Source organism: Agelaius tricolor, unplaced genomic scaffold (assembly GCF_023055355.1).
Source record: "Agelaius tricolor isolate 1412-34295 unplaced genomic scaffold, bAgeTri1.0.p SCAF_42, whole genome shotgun sequence".
NCBI lineage: Eukaryota > Metazoa > Chordata > Aves > Passeriformes > Icteridae > Agelaius > Agelaius tricolor.
In genome coordinates, this window is record NW_027269302.1 from 2,015,476 (window position 1) to 2,028,425 (window position 12,950).

Below are 12,950 nucleotides of genomic sequence, written 5' to 3' on the forward strand. Positions count from 1 at the left end.
CCCCGCTGCCCTTCTCTAAAAACAGAGAATGGGTCGGGAGGTTTGGGCTCTGAGCACAGCCAGCAGCCTGGCCCGGGCACAGGCCCTGGCGGGACAGGGGGACAGGAGCCTGCTGCCACTGACCGTGGCTCTCTGGTTTCTCTCCGCAGGCTGCCAGCACCTCATGCCATGGGAACGGCACCGCTCGGCCTGCCAGGCTGGGAGGGCTGGAGGGCGGCCAGTGTTCATTTGCTGTCAAAAATAAATTGGGGTTTTTTGTCATTGTCATCATTGGAGCGTTTCTTTCCTCCTTTTCCAAGCTCTTGGCCTCCCTTCCTCCAGGGTAATCTTTTTTCTCCTTCCTCAACCGCCTGACGGCATTTGGCAGGGGGGTTAAGCAACGTGAAAAATTCAACAACAGTTCCTGTTGCCAACTGCAGCAGCCCCTTCAAGAGCCCTGAGCTTCCACCAAGGTCAGTGTGTGCCTTGCAAAAGGAAGTGCTTTGCAGTGATGGGGTTGTTGCCCTGCTGCAAAAGCTGGGAGGAAATCAGAAATGGAAAAATGTCAATTTGGCTCAACCACCGCCCAGGTTCTTCATCTTTTCCCTCTTCTCCATGATAGGCAGGCAGTGCTGGACTCCAGCAAGGTTCAAGTTCTTGGTGCTCTCTGGCATCAAAGGGATCAAGTAAACTCTTGTACGCAGGGACTACAACAGGGCTACTTGTCAGAACCCAGGAAATTCCCCTGGCTGCCCTGGAGGACTCGAGCCCCTGCCCAGGGCGCTCAGAGACCCTGGCACAGAGCCCAAGACCCCTGTGCCTTTGATTTAGCCCTTGGAAAAAACAACCTTACATGAAGAATTGCGAGCCATGAAAGTTTAAGTAGAATGATAGTGAATTTATCACAGGGTGAAATATAGATTGTTGGGGTTTCTAGAATGGGGCTACAGGGGGCAAGATGGAGGAATCTGGGCATGTCCAGCCTTTCTCCTTCTTCTTGGCCTCCATCTTCTGCTGTGATGGTGGCACTTTCAGTTTGGTTTAGAGTAGAAGCACAATGTCTAACATAGGTGATGGGTATTGGAAAGTCATTGTAAATATTGTACAGGTAGTTTTTAGGATAAAAAGATAACACCACCCTGGGGCAGGCAGAATGCCATAGAATGTCTTGCTGAGCAGACCTTGGCAGGACAGGAGAAAGAATTTTATAGATAAGATACAAGAAACAACCTTGAGAGCCAGAAATGAAGAGCTCTGACTCCTTCTTTGAGCACCAGGCTGGGAAAAGAGACTTTGGAACTTATCTCGGGCTCACTCTGACCAGCCAGAGACCCCGAGAGCATGAGTCCGTAAGACGAAATCTTGAAGGATTGGCTCCAAAACATAAATATCCTTGTTGGCCATGTCTTCTTGACCAAGAAATCCTTCAAAGCTCTTGTAACTACAAGTCTTGAGGCCCTGTGAGCCATGCGGTGCAGATGGGAGCCCAACTCACCCTTCCTGTCTATGTAGAAGAGAAGAAAAAGCAATGGCATCATCTGAAAAACTCAGAGGTCCGCTCTCTAGCTCCTTCCAAACTCCTTCAAATCACCCAAAGTGCAATTTAGCTACAAATAGGTGTCAAAGACTCTTTGTGCTGGCTCTTGGACACCAGAGCAGCTGCTTTAGAATCTTTCACAGAACCCTGTGCAGTTCTGTGGTGCCAGAAATGGATCATTTGAAGAAACTTTCCCAACTGACTTGCATGGAGGTTTGTCTGAAGGGTATTTGAGGAGAAAGGCTCCCGGCAGAGCTCTGGGCTTTGGCCTAGCTGTGTCCCCTGCTGATTGTCAAGTGTGCCATCAGCTGCAGGGCTTTCTGGGCTAAAACTATCATCAAGTCACTGGGACTTGCTATTTTTGGCCTCTAAAAGCTGGACCCACTTTCGGGGCAAATTTGGAGACCTCATCTCTGGGTGGATGGAGCAGCTAGGATTTTCCCAGTTGCTGGGAATGGTTCTCCAGGCCCTGGGTGTAAAACGGGGCTGCCCAGCAAGTGCGGATCTGCAAGATGATAAACAATTGTCTTGGTTTGAAAAGAGAGGTGTCTGCTAAGGAAGGCAGAAGCCTTCTGTGAAATGGAAAATGTCAATCCCCTCCCTTCAAATGATTCTCATTTAGAAATTCAAATGCTCTCAGGGAAAGATATGGGGATAGGACTGAGCCCGCAGAGCCGGGCAGCGTTTGCTGATGCTCTGAGCCCTTGCTAAAGATCCTGTGCGGGCTGTCTCAGACACCTGGGGCCAGGGATTCCTTCCAAGCTGGGCCACTTGGGCTGGGCCGGGGGCGGCCCCGGGGCAGAAGGCAGTGTGTGCAAGGGCCCTGGGTGGCACGCTGCAGCACGGGCACCGTGCCATGGAACGGAAGCCGGTGTCCAAGGCCCCTTTGTGACACGTGGGAAATAGAAGCTTGCCCGGCTGCTGGCAACACGCAACGGGGCACAACGGGACAGAGCGGTGCCGTGAGGAGCCCCCGCACAGCGCACTCGCTCCCGTCTGACCCGGAGCTTCTCCGTGGCGCTGTTCCTGCAGCTGAGCTCGAGGCCAGAGCACAGGACTCGCTGACCTGTGGCCTTCCTGAGGCTTCTATTCTGCAGCTGCCCTCAAGGGCAGAGCGTGGGACTTGGTGCCCCGGAGCTTTCCCAAGGCATCTCTCCTGCAAGGAGCTCCAGGCACAGCCATGGAGCAGAGACCCCCGAGAGTGCCCAAGCTGGCCTGGGTGGAGGAGGAGGAGGAGGAAGAAGAAGGCCCTGGAGCTGCCCCAGCACAGGAGACAGAAGAGGTGGTGCCGTTCCATCCACCTCAGGAGGGTGAGTGGAAGAACTGGGCTGCAGGGCTGGAGCCTGCAGCCAATTGGCGCCATGCCATGCCATGCCATGCCATGCCATCCCCTGGGGAAATGCCCATGGACAGGAAGGAAGAGGGGCCAGGCAGACACCCCGCAGTGGCCGTGCTCCATCCCCTGGGGCATCCCGGGGCTCTCCCTGCCTGGGCAGTGCAGGGCTCTGTTCTCCGGCCTCTCCCGCAGCCCCTCAGCTCTGGCTGCGCTTGCTCTTTGCCAGATGCAGCCCTGGAGCGCACACAAGAGCAGGAATCCAGCCGTGGCCGCTTCCGCAGAACAGCGCAGGTACCTGCAGCCACCCCCACCTGGGCTGGGCCTGCTGTCCCTGCTCAGCCCAGCACCGTGTGTGCAGTGCTCCATGCAACATCCCCGGCCTCTTGCCCTTCTCCTACAGCTCGTCTGCGACTTTATCCGGAGCATTGGGCAGGAAGAGACCAGCACCATGGGCGCTGGGCTCAGAGCTCACTCAGAGCTCCTCAGTCATGAGACCAGTGCCGCCCTGCTGGATTTGCTCCTGGAGAAGGGTGTTGCCAGGCCAGAACAAGTGAGCAGCCTGGGGCCAGGCTTCAATTCCCCCATGAGTCCCGTGGCTTCCCCAGCCACGCCTGCTGGTCCCTGGGAGCCTTTGAGGCCATGGCAGTGCGCTGGCAAGGGAAGCACTTCTCTGGGGACCCTGGGGACATCGCTCCCTCTGGCAGCTTTCCAAGTCTCCCCGTGCCTTCTCCAGGTGCCCGCCATGGTGAGGTCCATTCACTGATGGCTCCTGGCCAATGATTCTGCCCAGCACAGGCTGGACAAGGCCCTGCTGAATCTCACCAGAGCACACCCGGGTGAGGCAGTGGTGACGCTCCTGCGTGCGGCCCCGTCCTGTGACAGGTATGGGGCCCACCTGCCCAGAGGGCTCAGGCCTCCCCAGCCCATCACCCTGTACCGCCTGGCCCAGGTGTCTGAGCAACAGAGAGTTCCAGGGCCCTCTGGCTGCTGCCTTTCCCAGCCCTGGCACGTCAGCCCCCGAGCCTGCTGCCATGCTCCCTTGCCATCCCTCAGGGGCCTGTCCCCACAGGGCTGGGCTGCCTGGCTGCTGCTGGCCAGGCCCAGTGGGCAGAGGAAGAGCCGGCGGTCAGCCCGGGCCCCTAGGGATGCCCAGGCCACGGTGCTGTGTCTGAGACCCCCCTGAGACAGAGCTCTAACCCCTCAGAGCTGCCATCTCCATGTGGAAGACCATCATGTGCTCGTCCAGGACTGCAGAGCCAGTGCTGCTGATCCTCCTGGATGTGCTGGGCAGCTGGCCCAAGCACAGCACGTGCACCTCCGATGGGGACAAAACGGGTGTCTTTGGCCTGGCTGTGAGTTTCAGCAAGTGGCCTTTGCTGGCCCCAAGGCCGCCTCTCCAGCAGCTCTCCATCCTCCTTCCCCCACTGCATCTCCCTGCCTCAGGCGCTGGCCTGAAACCTGGCCCAGGGGCAGCCTCAGGCCCACCAGGCCCCGTGCTCCCCCTGCCAAGGTCTCTGCGGGCCTCTCCCTGCCCTGCTCGGGCCCTGCCCCAGGGACACCTGGGCACTGAGCGCTGTCTCGGGGGCCTTTGTCCCTTGCAGGCCACCGTGGTGATGTGGAAGATGCTCCAGGAGCCCCATGTGCCACGTGTAGTGACGTCGTATTTCCCCCAGCTATTTGTGCATCTGCTCTTCCAAGTGTTCTTCAGCACAGAAGAGATGCCAGAGGAGGTCGATGCCTTCTGGAAGGAATGCCTGCAAGAGCACGGCCTTGCCACCAGCCCCAACAGGTGCTCCATGCCAGTCCTCCTGTCCCTGCCACGTGGCCTGCCAAGGAGCCAGTGCTGCCAGGGTGACCTGGCCTTTGCTGTGCACACAGGTTTGCAGTGCAGAGCCTGAAGTCCCTGCTCTGCCGAAAGCAGTACAAGGAGGTGGTGGTGTCAGTGGAACGCAAGCGTGGCTGGGACACGCTGCTCTGTGCTGACACCCGCCACTATGCCGTGGGTCTGCTGGCCAGGTGAGACTCCCCTTCTTCCCATTGCTTCCGGCATTTGTGCCCTGTGCCCGGGCTGTCCCACACAGTCCCCGTGGCCCTGGGTCACAGGGCCTTGTCACCGAGGGTCGGCCAAGCAGACTGGAAAAGGCTGGCAGGGGAGAGAGCACAGGAGGAGACACCTCCTAAAGGGCCCAGGTCCCCTTGCAGGACGGTGGTGAAAGACCAGCAGGCTCTGCCAGCCTGTCCTTGGAGAGATTTGCTCAGGTTCCTGGTCCCTTTTTCGCCCTCCTAGGGAGATGCGCCATGCTTGTCTTGGGTTGGCTTCCAGTATTGCACTCCACCTCCTCTGGCTGCTCAGCACACAGGAGCCACACTGGGATCTGCCCGCCCTGGCGTTCCTTGTGGAGGTGAGCCGGGTGTGCAGCGCTGCCTGGCTGAGCTGCCTCCCAGCTCTCTGCCCTCTGGGAGCTGCAGCCACCTGGGACGCTGCCCGCGCCCTGTGCTGCTGCTGCTGCTGCTGCTGCTGCTGCTGCCTGGGCCCAGCCCTGTGCGGCTCCGGGCTCCTGCCGGCCGGCTCCCCCATCACTGGCCTGTGCCTTTCAGCTCCTCCAGTGCCTGGATGCCAGTGAATGTGGTGCCAGTGTTGTGAAGGTCTCTTCAAGGTACCTGCAGAGCGAGTGCAGGGAGAGGCGTCGCCTGGCGCTCAGGGCCCTGCTGGAGCTCATTGATGATCCCTCAATGGTGAGAAGGGGGCGGTGGCTGAAGCTGCGCTGGGAACGCAGTCACTTGGCCTGGCCTGGGCTTGGGGCGCTGGGGCAGCTGCTCCCAGCTCTCCTGCCTCCCGCTTCAGCTGCCCGCGTGCTTCGGGACAGGCCTTTGGCCTCTGGGCCCTGCAGCAGCAGGATGGCCTTTCACAGACTTGTGTTCCGCACAGGCCCAAAGAATGTGGAGCCTGACCCAAAGCCTCATGGACCTACTGTGCGACAGTGATGCAGAGATAGCTGGCATGACCCTCATCACACTCAGTTTTCTATTCCTGCACAAATCACACATTCTGATGTCAACCCCCATTGCCCTGCAGCTGGCTGAGGCGCTCCTGCCACTCTTTGACCACGTAAGGCTCTGTGCCCCCAGCCACAGCCACCGGCTGCTGCCTGGAAACTGTGTGCCCTGTGCATTTCCAGCCCTATGCCCAGGGGGGCCTGCAGGAGCCAATGCTGAGCTAGTTTTTCTTTTTATTTTCCTACAGGATAATAGCCAGGTCCAGCTGCTCTCCATCAAACTCTTCCGAGACATGATGGAGTATTTGGAAGAGAGAGAAAAACCTTTGGAAATCCCTGTACAACAGAGCTTGCTTGCACTCTTCTTCCACTGCCATGATGAGAATCAGTGTGTGGCAGAGGTGAGGACTCGTGGGCTGCTGCTGTCCCCCTGGCAGGGGGCTCGGCTGCCTCCTGCCCTGCGCCTGCTGGATCGCAGCCTCCTGCAGGCCATGGCACGGGGACGCGGGTGCCGTGCCCTGGGCTGTGGGGCCATCTCCGCGTCCCTGCTGCTCTCCAGGCTTCTCGGGAAGCGCTGCTTTGTGCGGTCAAGTTGATGAAGAGGAGGGATCTCAAGAAGCTGGTGAAGGAGCAGAAACTGTGGAAGTTCAGCGAGTGCCTGGTAAGGAGGGCCTGCAAGGCCCAGCCTCAGGCTGGAGAAGGCCCCTGAGGGCGGCGCTCAGTGTGCGGGCCGGGCAGCTGTGCCCCTGCCCGCTGCTGCAGCCAGAGGCCGCGCGGGCTCCTCTCCAGGCTCCCGAGGGCCCGAGCCGGGTGCCCGTGGAGCCCCGGCCCGGCGGGGCTGCGGGGCGGCACCGCGGCTCCCCGGGCAGCAGCCGGCCCGCTGCCCCCTCCCCTCGGGAGCCCTTGGCCGGCGGCTGCTGGCCGCGCCTCAGGGCTGTGCGGGCAGGGGAGGCCGGGGCTGGGCGCAGGCAGCGCCCGGCTCAGGGGCTGAGCCCGCGCCAAGCCTTCCCTCCTGCCGCTCTCTGCAGCTGGCAGAGGACAGGAGCCGAGCGGCCGAGCACCTGCGCCGGGCCCTGCGCTACCTGCAGAGCCCACAGGAGCCCCTGCGAGAGGCGGCCATCAGCTTCATGGGTGAGCCACGAGCCCGCGCTCCCTCCCCGGCCCGGCCCGCCGCAGCTCGGCCCCGGCCCCGCCTGCTGCCCCGGCAGCGCCAGCCGGGCCCGGCGCCGTGGAGCCCCGCCCGGCCTGGGCATTGCTGCTGCCGCCCTCTGGCAGCCGTGCCCTGGGGCGGCAGCGTGCGCCAAGGGCCGGGCTGAGCCCTGCCGGGCCAGCAGCCCGTGTGGCCACAGCGCCGGCAGCGCCGCTGGCAGGGAGCTGTGCCGCTGCCGCCGTGACAGGCTCTGTGTTCACAGGCATGGCCGGGCGGCGCCTGAGGGGGCAGCAGCGAGAGCTGCAGCTGATCTGCGCTGGTGAGTGAGGGCAGCGGGCTGGCAGCGGGGGCTGCCGGGGGGGAGCTGCAAGCCCTGCCCCGGCTGCGGAGGGCTCTGCTCCCGTGGCCAGAGCACACTGAGCTTTCAGGGCCACGGGGGCCATTGGTGGCCCGCAGCTTCGGCCTGATCGCCTTGCTCCCTGCTCCCTCCTGGCCATGGCAAGAGCCGGCTGGCATGGCCCTTGCAGGGGGCTCTCCTCGGCTCCCCGCAGATCTGCCTCTGACCGTGGCTCTGTTGCTCTCTCTTGCAGCCCTTGAAGACAAAACAAATGACATCAGCCTCGCCGTCGGAAGCCTGGCAATTCAAACGCTCTGCATCCTCAAGTCAGGAGAGCGGGCTCCCATCTCCAGCTTCCAGTGGCTCCGAAATCACCTGCGCAGGGCATGGAAGACACTGCCTCGTGTGTCACGGCTCGGCTGCCTGCCCTGCTGCAGCTCTGTGGAGAGCTGATCCCAGAAGCTGTTTTTGCTGGGCCACCTGAGTCAGGAGGATTTTTCTTTTACTTCAAGAATGTTCTTTTCTTTGTTTTTTTTTTTTTCCCTTTACTATGTAAATATAGACTGTGTTCTAATACACAGACTGCCAGGATCTTTCTTTTTCTGCCCAGGCTCCGCAGGGCCTAGGGGAAGAGGGGATAAAGGGTGCTTGTGCTCAGCCAGCTGCCCAGGCGTGCAGTGGGCAAGGGGAAATGGCCAGAAGGCCCTTGGCCTTTGGTGGTTCTGCTGAAGCCTTTGTGCTGCCCACAGAGCGGCTGGGCAGGGCCGGAGCTGCGGGGATCCCTGCCAGAGCGCTGCCTGGAGATGGCCACAAGCCCTGTGCCAGGCAGGAAGCGCCATCCGTGCCCTCCTGCCCGTCTGCTGCTGGCTGCCTTGCTGAGGGCTCCCGGGTGCCTCTGCCTGGGGCTGCTCTGGAGCTGCTGTGGGGCTGCGGCGCTGCTGCCGGGCAGCTTGGCCGCGCTGGGGCAGGGCCTGAGGGGCTGGGGCGCTGGCAAGCCCTGAGCAATGGGGCTGTCAGAGGCCACAAGCAGCCCCCTGGCAGCCGCCTTCTTCCTGCCAGAGCTGACTTGCCAGGCGGATCCTGGGCACTCTGGAACTAACAGCATCAGTGTTATTAGAGAATGAAAGTGATCAAAGATGTCTAAAGTCCCACCATTTCAGAGGTGTTTGAGGGGGAATTCAGGATTTGGGGACACATTCTGTGTGGGGTGCCCCTGTTGCTAAGAGGCAGGAATTTGATCTCACCCTTCTTGTGTTGCTAAGAACTCCTCCCCTGACCCAAACCCACACTCCAGCCCTGGGATACCCTATAAAAACCCCACGGCCCTGCCTCTGCCCTGTCTTTCAGGGGTCAGAAATGGACTCTGGAGCTTTCTGAAACCCAGACCCGTCTCGTTTGTTCCCGGCACCGGCAGCTGCAGCCTCCCTGGACACCATGAACTCTGGAGAATGGGGGCAGCCAGTGGGGACAGGTCCTGGAGTGCAAGATAAGTGTGTGTTCTGTTTGCCATCTGTCAGTGGTGGGGCAGTTATCTTCTGTTCATTGGGCAGTTTCTCTCTTCCACAACCAATCCTCCCTCTGGGGAGGTGTGTTACATTAATAGGCCATTAATTATTAATTATCTTCTGGTATTGGGCCACTGAGTGTCACTGCATGGCTGATGAAATGACATCATCGCATTGGGAGATGCTCCGCCCAGGGGGAGGAGCCAAGCATTCCTACCTGGATAGAATCTGAGATTTGGAACACTGTAGGCAGCCTTTTCCTCCTGGATTCCCAGAGGAGCAGCTGTCTTTCTTCTCCACGGGATTCCCAGAGGATCAGCCTTTTCCAACTGGATTCCCAGAGGAGCAGCTGTCTTTCTTCTCCACGGGATTCCCAGAGGATCAGCCTTTTCCCACTGGATTCCCAGAGGAACGAAGATTCCCAGGCCCATCTACAGCAGCCCTGGACCTTCAGAGGGAAACTCCACCCTTCTCCAGGATCCCTGCTCCAACAGAGCCACACCTGGCACTGCAGGAGGGCTGCAGCCACCACTGAATGGGACTGCTGCCAACAGCCTGACCCACAGGGGGTCAGGCCCTGTTCTGACTCTGTCAGTGGGGTTTTTTTCATCTGTACTACTGCATTTATATTGTTAATTTTTCCTAAAAAAGAACTGTTATTCCTATTCCCATATCTTTGCCTGAAAGCTCCTTAATTTCAAAATTATAACAATTCAGAGGGAGGGGTTTACATTTTCCATTCCAGGGGAGGCTCCTGCCTTCCTTAGCAGACACCTGGCTTTTCAAACCAAGACAATAACAAAGTTACTTTAACACCACAGATAGAAAATCCATTTTAATCTCTGCAAAAAGCCAATATTATGTGTCCATAACAATAAACCTCTCGCTGAGTGATGGTAGATGTCAAAGTAACTTTGCTATAAAGATACAGTTTTTATTTCTGTTGTTAATTAAGCTTAGTGAAATAGCTGCTTGTGTTAAACTGCCTGCTTGGATGGGATAACATCCAATGCACCCAGGATGAGGACACCTGTACAGATCTGCCAACTATCAGCACTGCCTGTCTGAAGTGAGCTACACTTTGGTAACATCTCATGTTTCATGCATGCAGTGGGTGACCAGATGATTTAAAATGCTAATAAAATAAACAAGAAAGATTTTAAAATGCTAATAAAATAAACAAGAAAGGTCATTTATGTTCCTCAAAATAACAACAACAATAACAACAACAACAACAAGTTCTGGTTTAATGAAAGGTGGAATCTGTTGCTCTTAAGAGCAAAGATTCATAGCTGGAATAAAGAGTGTTCAGCCCAGCTGTTTCTACTGTGAGGCCATATTTCATCCCCCCTGAAAGTCCTTCATGTTTGCACAGAAAACTGTCCCTGCACAGCCCAATGAATTCCATCACTTAAGCTGGCCAAACAACCACTGTGGTCAAGTGGGGTCTGAGCAGCTTCCAGGATCCCAAGCAGCTTCAGAAGCTTCATTTTACACCTCCTCTTCTCCCAGTGAATACCCAGCACCACCATAACTGTGGACCCATAGCTATGGATCACTGGCCTGGCCAGCACAGGGCTAATGTTTGCATCAGCCAGGAGGAGCTGCTCTGCCTGCCTGTCTGTCTCAGCCTCAGCCCTGAGACCCCAAATGCCTCCATTCTGGCCCAATCCTTCCTGGTGCTGAGCATAAGAACTCGTGCAGACAAGAGCAGGGAGGGAATCTCCCCAGCCGTTTATCACCTCAGCAACAAGACCTTGGTACCAGGCTGTTATCTGTAGCAGAAAGCAGCAGCAGGAAGGAGACACCAGATCACCAGCCCCAGGCCATGCCCCTGGTGCTGTCCTTACCAGTGATCAGTGTCTGCAGCTCTCCAGGAGCTCAGGGAGCAGGGATGCTCCTCACCATCTCATCTTACCCATGCACCCAAAGCCACGGCCAGCTGTGTGCTCCTGCCCAGCAGCACATGCCAAGGCACAGCGTGGGATTCTTGGGGAGGTGTCCTCTGCAGGGCCAGGAGCTGGACTTGGTGATGCTTGGGGGTCCTTTCCAGCCCAGGATATTTTGTGATTCTAAGGCTTTGGCCAGCCCAGGTTTCAGCCACCTCCCCGATCCAGGTGTGATTGACCCCAAACCAGATCTTGCCTCTGTCTACCCTCCAGTGCAAGGAACATGTTGCATCTACCCCAGCCCCCCTGCTTGTGTCTGATGGATCATGCTGACCTTTTCAACATATTTCTTGGAGTATTATAAAACATTATCTGACAAAAAGCAAACAAACAAAAAAAAAAAAAAAAAAGAAAAAGCAAACCAAAAACCAACAAACCAGCCCAAACGAAATCAATTTGGGTAATGATGGCCTTTTGTTCCAGTTTATCCTGCACCAAACTCCACAGATGGTAAATCTGAACATTTCCCAGACCTTCACAGCAGAGCTTGGAACTGTCTCTCTGATTTCTTGGTTGTTTCATGACACGTGCATTTCTCCTATATAATCCCAGTGTTTTGCTTAGAAGCCATATTATAACTGAATCAATCTTCTTCATTTGAACATCTAGGACAGATTCACACATCATTTCACCATTAACTAGGATAGACTCAGCCTTGCAGATCTTTCAGGTTTCAAGCCTGGCTGTGTTGTTTCAGTTCTTTGCTGCTGCTTGTGTTTTGTGAAAAAAAAAAAAAAATAACCAGACTTTGGGACTTTCTGTTGTGGCTTGAAGAAGAACACAGGTTGTTTCATCGCTGTTGTGAGACATGTGTTACCCGGCTCATTAATTCACAACAGTTCTTGTTTTCTCTGCCTTTTTTCACGCTGATGTGATACATTTGTGAAGTCCAGGGTTGTACTGCAAGTGATTAATGCTGCAGTAAAGTCTGATAAACTGAGATTCCAACAAAAAAGTGTGAAAAATGTAACCTCTAAAGTTCTGAAAGCTCACATATGACAAAACCCATAAATCACCCCAGAGGCAGTCATTATGGAGAGTTACTAACGTGATTATGCAGCTGCATTTGTCATCATTTCCCATTACGTAGAGAATAAACCTGTCAGGCTGATTTATGGCAGAGGGCTCCACAAGATGGGAACTGGCACCTGTACTGTTCCGTGGAAAACGATGAGAAATGCTGTGTGTGCTCAAGTGCTGAATGGAAAAGGAAGGAGGGGAGATAACTGTTCTTTGAAGGCACTGATTCAGGGACAAAGGCTTCAGAGAGGAGTCATGCTTACTCCCATGGGATGGCAGGAAGAGTATCCACTAACCTGTCCCAACAGCAGCAGCAGCATCAGAATGCGTTCTCCACAGGTGGAGGGAAGAGAGGAGAGAGGAGGTCTTTTGAGGGGACCAAAGTCAGTCATGGAGAAATCCTAGAAGCCTGGAATGGTTCAGGTCACAAGGAATCTGAAAAACCATCTTGTTCTACCCCCTGGTGTGGGCCGTGACAAACTGAACAGCTGAATGCCTGGCTACTCAGGGCATACTCAAGGTTTTGGATTCCATGCCTGTGCATCTACCGTGGAGCAGCTGGGTCTGCTGGGAGCAGATGGCATCCACCTGAGCTCAGAGCAGGCCAAAAGATGGGCAGATGTGGGACTGAGCAGGGCGAGGGACATCCCTGCACAGCAGCGCTCTGACAAGAGCAGCAGTGGCCTCCTCTCAGTGCCCTTCCCCGAGCAGCAGCCGCTGAACACCATGGTGGCTACACAGATGCTTTTGGCTCTGCAATCCCTTTGTGCTCAAAGGCCACGCTGGGCATTGCAGCTGGGCTGGAAGGTCTGGCTGGGCAGGGAACGGGCAAGAGGCACTGGTGGTGTGAGCTCCATGTGTTCACTGGGGACACAAGGAAGATTCTGTTCATCCAAAGAAAAACACAAGCAGCCAGTCCCTGCTAACACAGCAGTGCGACTCTGTCCAGAGCAGCTCAAATTCTCTGCCAGAACCATCCCCCTGCACCTTCTTGATCTGAAGGGGACTAGAAGTGGTTTCACTGCAGTTCTTTATTTCTGCTGTCTGACAATGGGAAGGTTTCACCGAAGTCTTGGATGGACTGGATCAGGGAATAGTCAAGCAAGAAAAACTGAGCAACCATCACCCAACCCCACTCACA

The 12,950-nt window shown here is 56.6% G+C and overlaps 1 protein-coding gene and 1 pseudogene across 1 annotated transcript in view; one reads left to right on the forward strand and one right to left on the reverse strand.

The window, feature by feature from the left end:
* The window catches only part of LOC139603914 (zinc finger protein 154-like), a 273,066-nt gene that overhangs the window by 160,546 nt on the left and 99,570 nt on the right, over nt 1–12,950 (reverse strand). The window lies entirely within an intron of this gene.
* LOC139603869 (zinc finger protein 420-like) overlaps nt 1–12,950 on the forward strand; it is a 78,556-nt pseudogene that overhangs the window by 8,769 nt on the left and 56,837 nt on the right.